Below are 11,015 nucleotides of genomic sequence, written 5' to 3' on the forward strand. Positions count from 1 at the left end.
TGAAACCAAACTAAAGGCTGCATAAATGGTCTGATGTCAGTTGTGATGAGCTGCTTACATTGTATATGAACATGTAATTCAAAAGCCTGAAGTTTAAATGTGCTGGTTCATTAAATGCTTAAGTGAAATGCCTTATGGATAGCACAGTGTTTGGCAAATTAAGAACTTGTGATACACTAATAAAATTACTTATGAATATGGTCTTATTGAGCATTAATTAAAGATTCACAAGCCTCATCCTGAAATATGCAATACTGAGAGACATATTATATTCATTTAAATTAATAAAGTGATGTTGTTTTAGTGGGGCACATTGCAGAGAGATACATAACCACTTAATTGGTGCTTTGTAAGTGTTATTAAGACCAAAAGAAGCCTTTTGTAGAGTACTAATTCATAACAGATGCGTTATAGATATTAATTAAGCTAAACTATCACCTTGCATTTATACTTAATGGATATTTTATGTCAAGCTATATAGGGGCTTTATGGACTATCTACAGTATATCCTACAGTTACTTATTTCTATCTAACCCAAATAAAGACTATGTTAATATTTCGTTACATAGCACTTAATAATACAGACATTATAGACAGGCCCTGCTCAGAAGTATTATTGCTCTTTACTAAATTTGTAAGACAAGGCATGCATAGCACTAGCTGACAAATGCAATACATGACCAAGGCTAGCCCAATTCCAAAGTCAGGTTCCACAAGAGCTTAATCAATCAATACATCTTCCAGTACTGTCTTCTAATGCTCAAAGCAGCCAGAATCTTCATGGTGTTTTGCTTTCAAGAATGATTGGCTCATTGAATAGCAGTAGAGATGGACATTTTAATTTGCAACAATCCACCTGAGCACCTCTTGAAGCTTATTTATGTTTCTGGAGTGAAGGGATGAGTCTTCAAGAAATCTCAGGCATTTGCACTTAGTCACGTAGCACAGGGTTGTGGATAAATGCTGTTTAGAATAACCTGCTTGTTATTGTGCTGTGTGATGTGGTAACAGGAGTGCTTAGGGGCTTCCTCAAACTTGGCTCAACTCAGCCTTGTTAATTACTTTGCAAAGTAGGTGATGATGACCCTCGGTTTGACCAGACTGACTGATCAACAAAAGCTTTTTTTGGCTGTTATGTAAGTTGACGGTTTATTTCATTTAATTTGGTTGCTTCAGAAACAGGGTAAGGCTTGTTTGCTTGCTTACTTGGTTACACTAATAACTTTGCCATGAATTATTCTGCTCACATTGTTTTCTTTTAAATAGCCAAAAGCTAGGCATAACGTCTTCACTGTCAAGAGTTGAGAACTGGTAGATGGATTATTCATATGTACTATAGGTTAGCACCTAAAGGCATATCCTACCTGCCCCACCTCAGGCCGAGGTCACAGATAACTACTCAGGAACATCATGAAACAAAAGTTAAAGAATTTAAAATGGCAAAGTCCTTCAATCCAGCCTGACAGAGTCAGACCCAAGGCAGAATCCATTGCTATCGCAGGCCACATTCCAGGCTAGTGATTAGTGATTGTTATTGTAGGTAAGACATCCACAAGGCACAAGAAACCCCTACAGAGACAGTTATCAGACGAAGATTTGATCCCAACATGTGGGAGCTCTGAGGCAGCCATGCTAGCCATTGCACCAAACAGTTTCCATTTCCCTGTGGATGAAGCAGAACCCTGAAATGGACAGAGAAGCTTCAGAATGTATTAAAAGCATTTCCATATGGCCCTGTCCAGAAACCCAAATAAGGATGCCATAAAAATAAAACTTAAGTGATGTTATTAAGACACATAATGATAGATATCAGAAAAGCAAAAAATACTCTAAAGGCCTAACAGCTCTAATGGTGTTTGCCCAAGCAGGTGTCACAGTCTCTTTCAATATTCCTTTCACTTCTCCTTGTGTTTGCTTAGCTTGTTTGTCTTGTGCTCTATCTCCACTCAGAAGGCCTTTCAGCCTTTTAAAGCCTACTTGGTGTTTACCACCAGACCAACCTCAAAGTAATATCATCAGCAATTGGGACATAAGGACTCGGCTCTCTTTTGTTTTCTCATTAGCCTTAAAACACTTAACCCAGGACAGTTGCTGGATTGTTTGTTGAGTTCTAAATAAAGTAGGACCCGAGTGCTTCTTTACCTAAGAGTCAACCTAAGAGACATAGTCAAGTTTCCTTCAAGGTCTTCCAGGCCTCCTACATTTTGCAGAACTATTTAAATCCCATCTGAGGGACACTAACTATAAATTACAGGACTACTGCATTTAGAGACCATCTATAGTTAGGGCAGCACTCAAGGATATCTCCTGCCCTGTATGATCTGATAAGAGGTGAAATACGTGACAAAACTCCATTACACTCTTTCCTGGCCTGACCTCCATTCCCAGCTATATGAACTCTCTTCCTGCTCTCACTGACTAGAAAAGTACCCATTCAAAATCCAGAACACCACTGGGGTGGGATAACACATGGCTTTGAATGCTATCAAGGGTTTTCCCAAACCAGGGTATAACATGAATACAGAGTTCAAGTTTCCAATCAGGAGAAAAAGGACATACCACCAAGGAACAAGATGCCACACAAAGGAAGGAAGGTCACCAGCAGCAGGTTAGAAACTGGAGGCATCACCAAAAGAAACATTCCAGGCTGACATGAATTTGGTCAACAAGATACATGACCAGGACTTAACCAAAGTAGATACTACTTAAAAAGCAAAAGCTGCATAGCACAGTTCTTCATTGTTATAGGTGCTGAGATCTTCAAAGTACAGGAGACTGTGGGGCCTTGAAGGAGATTTTTCTCAAGCTTCTAGACCACAGGAAAAAAAAAAGTTCACCTAGAAAGGGGGACTGCTCTCTCTAGAAAAGGTTAGTAAAGTAAGGAGTAATTCTTAGTGTCTGGCCCTTAAAATCAGCATCGGGGTTCTAATGTGCATTGGAGTAATGAGGCCACCAGGGGGCAGTGAAACCTGATGAGAGTTTTAATTAGATTTGACTCCAAAAGTACATCTCTGCTAGAATTCCATGCGCAGTGGTAGCGCTGCTGCCTCACAGTTAGGAGACCTGGGTTCACTTCCCGGGTCCTCCCTACGTGGAGTTTGCATGTTCTCCCCGTATCTACATGGGTTTCCTCCGGGTGCTCCGGTTTCCTCCCACAGTCCAGAAACATGCAGATTAGATGGATTGGCGATTCTAAATTGTCCCTAGTGTGTGCTTGGTGTGTGGGTGTGTTTGTGTGTGTCCTGTAGTGGGTTGGCATCCTGCCCAGGGTTGGTTCCTGCTTTGTGCCCTGTGTTGGCTGGGACTGGCCCCAGCAGACCCCCATGGCCTTGTGTTCGGATTCAGTGGGTTGGAAAATGGATGGATGGATGGATAATAACAGGGAAATTTTTGGACAGATGAAAGCAGCCTAAACAAATTTTAAAAATATGAAGAATGAGGTGGATATGCAGTGGATAAGCAAGGGAATGGTAATAGTTTATTTTTTTATGTTGCCTCCCTTTAATTCTCCTTCCTAAATATATTCATTTGTACATTTCGGTGTCCTGACATTGTTTTATTTTAGATTAGCAACTCAATAATTTTCAAATTGGGCGGAGTGGTGGCTCTGAGACTAAGGATCTGCGCTGGTATCCAGAAGGTTACCAGTTCGAATCCCCGTCACTGCCAAAAGAGATCCTACTCTGCTGGGCCCTTGAACAAGACCCTTAACCTGTAATAGATCCAGGGGCACTGTACAAAGCTCTGACCCCAAGGGGTATGCGAAAACTAACAAATTCCTAACACAAGAAATTGTATAAGGTGAAATAAAGAACAAAAAAAAATCCACATAATGCGTGTTATCATCTGGACAAAATTGCTAAAAGCCCAATTAATATAAATACGAAATGTTTTGTGTGGCTTAGGCCTTTTGGTGATTTTGGCAATTTCAAACAATAGATTAGTGTAAATAGGAACAAAATGTCCAAAAAAAAAGTAAAACATCGAAATTAACAACATACAGTAATAGAAAAAAGAATGGTGGTGAAATTACATGCCATCATGAAGAATTCTTTCCATCCCCTCCAGAAGTCACTCTTTTGGAGCACTTTTAGCCAAAGGTTCATTCCTCCATTGTGTGCTAAGAAGCGCCTCAGGGGGGTCTTTTCTGCCCACAGCTATCAGACAATTCATTGTTTCCTCCTGACATCCCAGACCAAATACTAACTTTAAGTTAATTTTACAATTTCTGCACAATATACCTTCATTTATTTATTGATTGATTGCATTATTGGTCCTGTGAGTCTTTATCTCTGTTTTTATGTTTCTCTTGCTGCATGCATCTAAATTTCTCCTTGGAAAAATATAGTTTATTTAATCTAATCTAATCTACAAATTTCAAATACTCACCAAACTAAAGTGAAAATATAAAAAAAACTCCAAAATGCAAACAAAAAAACTCAAAGTACTAAAGGAAATAAACGCTTCAAATGAAATACAACAAAAACTCAACTAAACTAAAGGCTAAAGTCCACACATCTAAAAACATCTATCTTAGAATCCAAAAACCGTAATGGGGACCATCATGGTTTACTCAAGCTCCTCGTTATGTCTGGTTGAAGAGAACTGAGAAATCCCAGGTACTTGGCTGGGGAACTCCTGATATTGAAAGTTATTTTCTAATTATTTCTCCATATCAGAAACCGGAGGGTACCAGTCCCACCCAGGAGGAAGAGCAGGACCCTGGAAAGCCCAGTGAGAACAGAAAAGCCACACCTACCTCTTCTCGTCAAGACCCAAGCACCACAAGTAAAAGGAGCCCTGGAAGATAAGATGGTAATTTACTTCTATAAAGGTATTCCAGCCTATGCAGTTGCCCTGTTCTACTCTTCAAAAAATTTCATTAGAGTCTTAGTGGCCTCCTTAGAGAGGATTATTAAAATACAGAGAGACTCAAATAAAATCCTAATTGTGTTCATCACATAAAAAAAAATGTTTTCTCCTTAAAATTTGGGCATGCGTTCTCTTCCCTGTGGTCCAAGCATCCCACAAATGTTACAATATGAAAACAATAAAATAGTCATGAGACCACCAACCTGTCAAAAAGGCAAAAAAGGTAGTCAAAGAACACCACTACAAGAGTTAATGCCACAGCAAAGTAGCTATGGTAGCAAGGCTCTTAAATGGGACTTTCAGCTAAATACTGATTGAATCAATTCAACACCTGAGACGCACAAAATGGGCAAAAGAGGAATGAAAGAGTTGTAGCAAGTCACTTCCCCCAGCAGAGCGGATCCGATTTTAAGGTTACAATCTCTAGAGGTGCAGCAAAAATTAAAATAAACAATCTGGAGACCCAGTTGACCTCTGACACAAATATATTAGACACCAACAGAACAAGCTGAAAAAGTTAAGAAATTATTATTGTAAGAAATTATTAAGAAATTATTATTGTAAAGCAGAAACACAAAACCATGTAATCTAGTTACAAAGTTCCCTCACTTTCAATCCCAATACAAGACAATTCAGAAAAGACAATGTACAAAACAGAACTACAGGTATACAGTGAGTTTGGGAGAAAAATGCCCTTTAAAATACAGTTAAAAATGAATTATAAAATGTCTATTAAATCAGAGGGACTATTGAGCAATACCTTACATAGTTAAAGAGAAACAATCCTTCTGCCATATCATCTCTCAAAAAAAAAAAAAAAAGAAAACCAGCTCTGCTCTTCACATTCAGTCTAACACTCTCTCTTTCATTCTTTCCTAGGGTACGAAGCGGAAGCAGAAGCAAACAATGACCAACAGGGAGATGAACCGTGTTGTCGAAGAACTCCAGGCTCTCGACATCCAGATCCAGAAACTCCTGTCCAGACGGAAGCACCTGAGGGATCTGCTGGAAAAATCCTCCCCGACATCAGAAAATGTCAGAGCAAATCGCGGTTTGGTAACATCGATCTATCTATCTATCTATCGACTTCATGCTGTGCCGCTCACTTTCAAGGCCAAGTGAGCTTCACCCCTGCGCCTCGTCGTCGGAGCAATGATGCCAACGATGAAGAATCTGGCCTGTTTCAGCTATGCAGGTGGAGGTTTAAGGCTAGAACACCTTCATCGGCACAGGCAAGCATCTCCACCCAGAACCAGTTCGACCCTCTCCACGCCCCTAGTTTGCCTTTAGATGTATTTGTGATTGGTGATTCAATCATAAGAAACCTAAACATCGCCTGCCCTAATCAGAAATCTTTTGTCTCTTGTTTTCCCGGTGCTCGTGTCTGAGAGGTTATGAGATGTGCGCCAACAGTCTTCGAGAGGAACAAGAACAGGGCAGTGGGATCTATTGTGATACATGCCGGGGTTAACGACGTGAGACACCGACAGTTGGAGATTCTCAAGGCGGACTTTGCAGCACTAATTAACGCCATGAAGGAGAGGACCCCGGCTGCAAGAATTTTCATCTTGGGTCCACTACCTCTCGTTAGAAGATCAAACGAGTATTACAGTCATCTGCTGGCATTAAACATCTGGCTGAAAGGCTTCTGCGAGAGTCAAAACATCGGGTTCATAGACAACTGGGACCTCTTCTGGGAGAGGCCGCGTTTCTTTAAGCGGGATGGTCTGCACCCAAATAGATTCGGCGCCTGGGTCCTCTCCGAAAACATTGCTAAGGTAAGTTGTCTCTCTTGACACTCTATTTTTACTTCTAATCCCTTCCGTTATGCTTGTGATATTTTGGGTAAGAAAATCTTCCTCAAAAGTGAACTGCTTTAACACTCTAATAACTAACTTCAGTGCACGTAAAAAATGTAGGCAGTGCAGCATAAATACGAATAATTTAATTATAATTACACCTCTAGATGAACAATGCATTAAAACTATAAAAATTGATTATAGATTAAGTAAAAAATATGCCCAGAGCGGCGCTAATAAAAATAACTTAATTTCTATCTCAAATACCCATAACGCACATACAATTCAGTTCTGCTCTTCTGAAACATTAAATATGGCTCTATTAAATGTTAGAGCATTAACACTAGAATTACCAGAGCCTATGAAAAAACTCGTGGATCCAGCCCACCTTAAATCCGTTCGCACCTCTCTGTCAGCGTCTTTTGTCCTGTACACTCAGACACTCTTTGGGTCTTCCACGGTATAACAGTACTAGAAGACTTTTTAACTATCTTTTCAGGTGCGACTAGGTCAGCAGCAGCTCTCACCTTAATATTAAAATTTTCCACCTTACTATTTACATTATTCTCACTATTGTAGTTAGCACTACAAATGGACTGGTTGCTTAAAATGTTTGTAAATTTTGAAGCTGCTGATGAATCAAAGAAGCGTTTTTTAACAATATGCTTTTCATGAATATTTTCTATCATTATTTCTATATTAAATAGTAACAGAAAATGGTCTGATAGACCAGTATCAATTATCTGCTTCACATCAACTTTTAGTACTTTGGTAATTAGTAAGTCTAACGTATGACCTGCTTTATGTGTTGGCTGACTAATGTGCTGGCTCAAATCAAGAGAGTCCAGGAGGTTTATGAATTCTTTTACTTTCGGGTCACACTGATTATCAATATGAAAGTTAAAGTCACTGACTATTAGGAGTGTATCATAGATTGTAATTACAATTGACACCAAGTCTGAGAATTCCTCAAAGAAAGACGCATTGTATTTAGAAGGTCTATACACGGATAATACTAGAAACTGAGAAACTCCATGAATAACAATGGCAAGATACTCAAAGGACTTGAATTTGCCAATGCCGACATCTTTACACTTTAACCGGCTCGAGTAAATGTTTGCTAAGCTGCCGCCTTTCTTACCTTGGCGATCCGCATGAGCAAAGCTATAATTTGGAAGCGCAGATTCGATTAAAACAGCTGCACCATCTGAGCTAAGCCACGTTTCACTTAGTGCAATACAATCAATTTTCCTATCACTAATAAGATTGTTGATGGCTAACATCTTGTTGGTTAACACTAGAATTACCAGAGCCTACGAAAAAACTCGTAGATCCGGCCCACCTTAAATCCGTTCGCACCTCTCTGTCAGCGTCTTTTGTCCTGTAAATGTGCCGATTAAGACAAGCAGCAAGCAGCCTGCTATTCCATCCCCCACCGCCACAGACCGTGCACAAACTTCTTCCAGCTCATTCCTTGATTGATTATCTGGGAGTGAAGTGCTGAAGTTTTACAGTGGAAATAATCGATCATTATTTAGAACACATGCATTTCACGTGTGTTCCGTTTCTATAACAATCTGTGTTAACACATTAAATTCATCTTGGGTCCACTACCTCTCGTTAGAAGATCAAACGAGTATTAAATTCTTTCACCAGGATAGATTTACCTGATTTACATAAAATAATTTCTCAACTGAGACCCTCCACCTGCATCCTCGACACAATACCAATAAGTTTTTTCAAAGAAGTATTGGGTGTGCTAATTGATAATATTCTTCCCAGACTGTCTTAAGACTGCCTCAAGTAAAATAATCTTGTCTCCTCTGCTTTTGAAAATTTTAGACCCATCTCTAACCTGCCTTTCTTAAGTAAAATTCTAGGGAAGGCAGTCATTATGCAGCTTAATGACCACCTCAATAAACATGTTATTCTTGATAAATTTCAGTCAGGTTTTAGAACAAATCACAGTACAGAAACTGTACTCGTTAAAGTAGTAAATGACTTGCGGATAAATGCAGGCAGAGGCTGTTTATCTATTCTCGTCCTCTTAGATCTGAGTGCCGCATTTGACACCATTGATCACAATATTCTTAGAAATCGCCTTAGTCAATGGGTGGGCCTCTTTGGCAGTGTCTTAAATTAGTTTGAATCCTAACTGGCAGGTAAAAAATTCTTTGTTAGTTGTGGTAATTAAACTTCAAAAACACATGATATTCTATATGGTGTTCCACAAGGCTCTATCCTGGGTCTGCTGCTCTTTTCGATTTACATGCTTCCATTAGGTCAGATTATCTCGGGGCATAACGTGAGCTACCACAGCTATGCTGATGACACACAACTGTATTTATCAATAGCGCCTGACGACCCTGACTCTCTTGATTCACTGACACAATGTCTTACTTGTGTTTCTGAATGGATGAGTAGTAATTTTCTCAAACTAAATAAAAAGAAAACAAAAACTTTACTGATTGGCAATAATGGATATAATGAGGTTATTAAAAATAAACTTGATGCATTAGGATTAAAAGTCAAAATGGAGGTAAGGAATTTAGGGGTAAATATTGATTTTGACCTGAATTTTAAATCACATATTAATCAGATTACTAGGACAGCATTTTTCCACTTAAGAAATATAGCAAAAGTTAGACCCCTTATAACATTGCAAGATGCTGAGAAATTAATCCACGCTTTTGTTTTCAGTCAACTAGATTACTGCAACGCTCCCCTCTCATGGACTACCCAAAAAAGACATCAATCAATTGTAACTAGTGCATAATGCAGCTGCTAGAATCTTAACTAGGAAAAGAAAATCCGAGCACATCACTCCAGTTTTGATGTCACTTCATTGGTTACCTGTGTCATTTAGAATTGACTTTAAAATACTGCTTATAGTTTACAAAGCTTTAAATAATCTCGCTCCATCTTATATTTTGGAATGTCTTACACCTTACACTCCAAATCGTAACCTTAGATCTTCAAATGAGTGTCTGCTTAGAATTCCAAGAGCTAAACTTAAAAGAAGTGGTGAGGCGGCCTTCTGCTGTTATGCACCTAAAATCTGGAATAGCTTACCAATAGGAATTCACCAGGCTAATACAGTGGAGCACTTAAAAACACTGCTGAAAACATTAACATGGCTTTCTCATAGCTTCATCTTAGTTTAATCCTGATGCTGTGTATATATTCGATTAATTATCATGATTATTCATGGTGGCTCCAAAATCCGTACTAACCCCTACTTTCTCTTCTGTTCTGTTCTTTTTCCGGGTTTCTGGGGTGGCGACCTGCGCCACCACCACCTGATCAAAGCACTGTGATGTCCCTATATTGATGGATTAAAGGCCAGAAGTCCAAATGACCGTCATCATCAAGTTCTTCCATGAGAACCCTGAATACATTGAGGACTGATTGAGGTCTTGTGGCCTAGAACCCCTGCACATTTTATTTTATTTCTGCAACCTTCTGGGGGTTTTTTTTGTTTGTTTTTTTCTGTCCTCCCTGGCCATCAGACCTTACTTTTTTTTCTATGTGAATTAGTGTTCCCTTATTTTAATTTTAATTTTTTTGTCTTTTTTCTCTTTCTTCATCATGTAAAGCACTTTGAGCTGCATTATTTGTATGAAGATGTGCTATATAAATAAATGTTGTTGTTGTTGTTCAGGGCACTACTTGTGATTTCTTTCTTTTGTTTTTTCCAAGAACCCGGATTTACTTGTTGGCGACCTGCAGGTAGCAAAGTGAACAGAGAGACATCACAAGACAAAATGTAAATGTAAGCCAGGGAGTGGGGAGAAATTCTAAAAATAAAAAATAAAACAACAAAACAGAACTACAATTCTGATAAGTCACAGTCATTTTCCTTTTAACAATTACCCATCTAAAACATGAATTTGTTCTTGCAATAGTTGTCAATGCTTTTAATGACCATTGCACAATTACCCTCTGTTCCCTAGGAGGATGTATTGCAACATGCAGTAGGTAGAAATGATCGTTTGTCAGATTTCATTTTGGCCCTTTGTTATTATTCACGTTGGTATCACCCAGCCAGATGGTAACTCTTTGGCAGAGTTTCACTTCAGATGTACTCATGAAGTGAAGCACAGCGTAGAGAGATCACTGGTGGTCATTTTTAATTGCAACACTTTGAGAGAGACAGCTGAAGGGCTGTCTGTGTTAGGAATTTGGAGATCATGAGAAAATGCCCTTTATTCGATTAGAATGACAGAGGATAGGTGTGGCTGGGGAAGCAAACTTCCTTTTCATCATGAAAATTATCATTTGCCTTCATAATTAATTTATATAAGACAGCTTTAAAATTAAATATTGGGGCAAAAGAGTGCTGGA

At 39.0% G+C, this 11,015-nt stretch overlaps 1 long non-coding RNA gene across 1 annotated transcript in view; it reads left to right on the forward strand.

Moving 5' to 3' along the window:
• The window catches only part of LOC127527939 (uncharacterized), a 31,643-nt gene extending 21,475 nt beyond the window's left edge, over positions 1–10,168 (forward strand). The window contains exons 3-4 of the long non-coding RNA XR_007935124.1: positions 4,680–4,815; positions 5,752–10,168. This is a non-coding gene — a long non-coding RNA (uncharacterized LOC127527939). The remainder of the gene's footprint in view (positions 1–4,679; positions 4,816–5,751) is intronic.
• Positions 10,169–11,015: the final 847 nt, after the last annotated feature.

Source organism: Erpetoichthys calabaricus, chromosome 5 (assembly GCF_900747795.2).
Source record: "Erpetoichthys calabaricus chromosome 5, fErpCal1.3, whole genome shotgun sequence".
NCBI classification, from domain to species: Eukaryota; Metazoa; Chordata; class Cladistia; order Polypteriformes; family Polypteridae; genus Erpetoichthys; species Erpetoichthys calabaricus.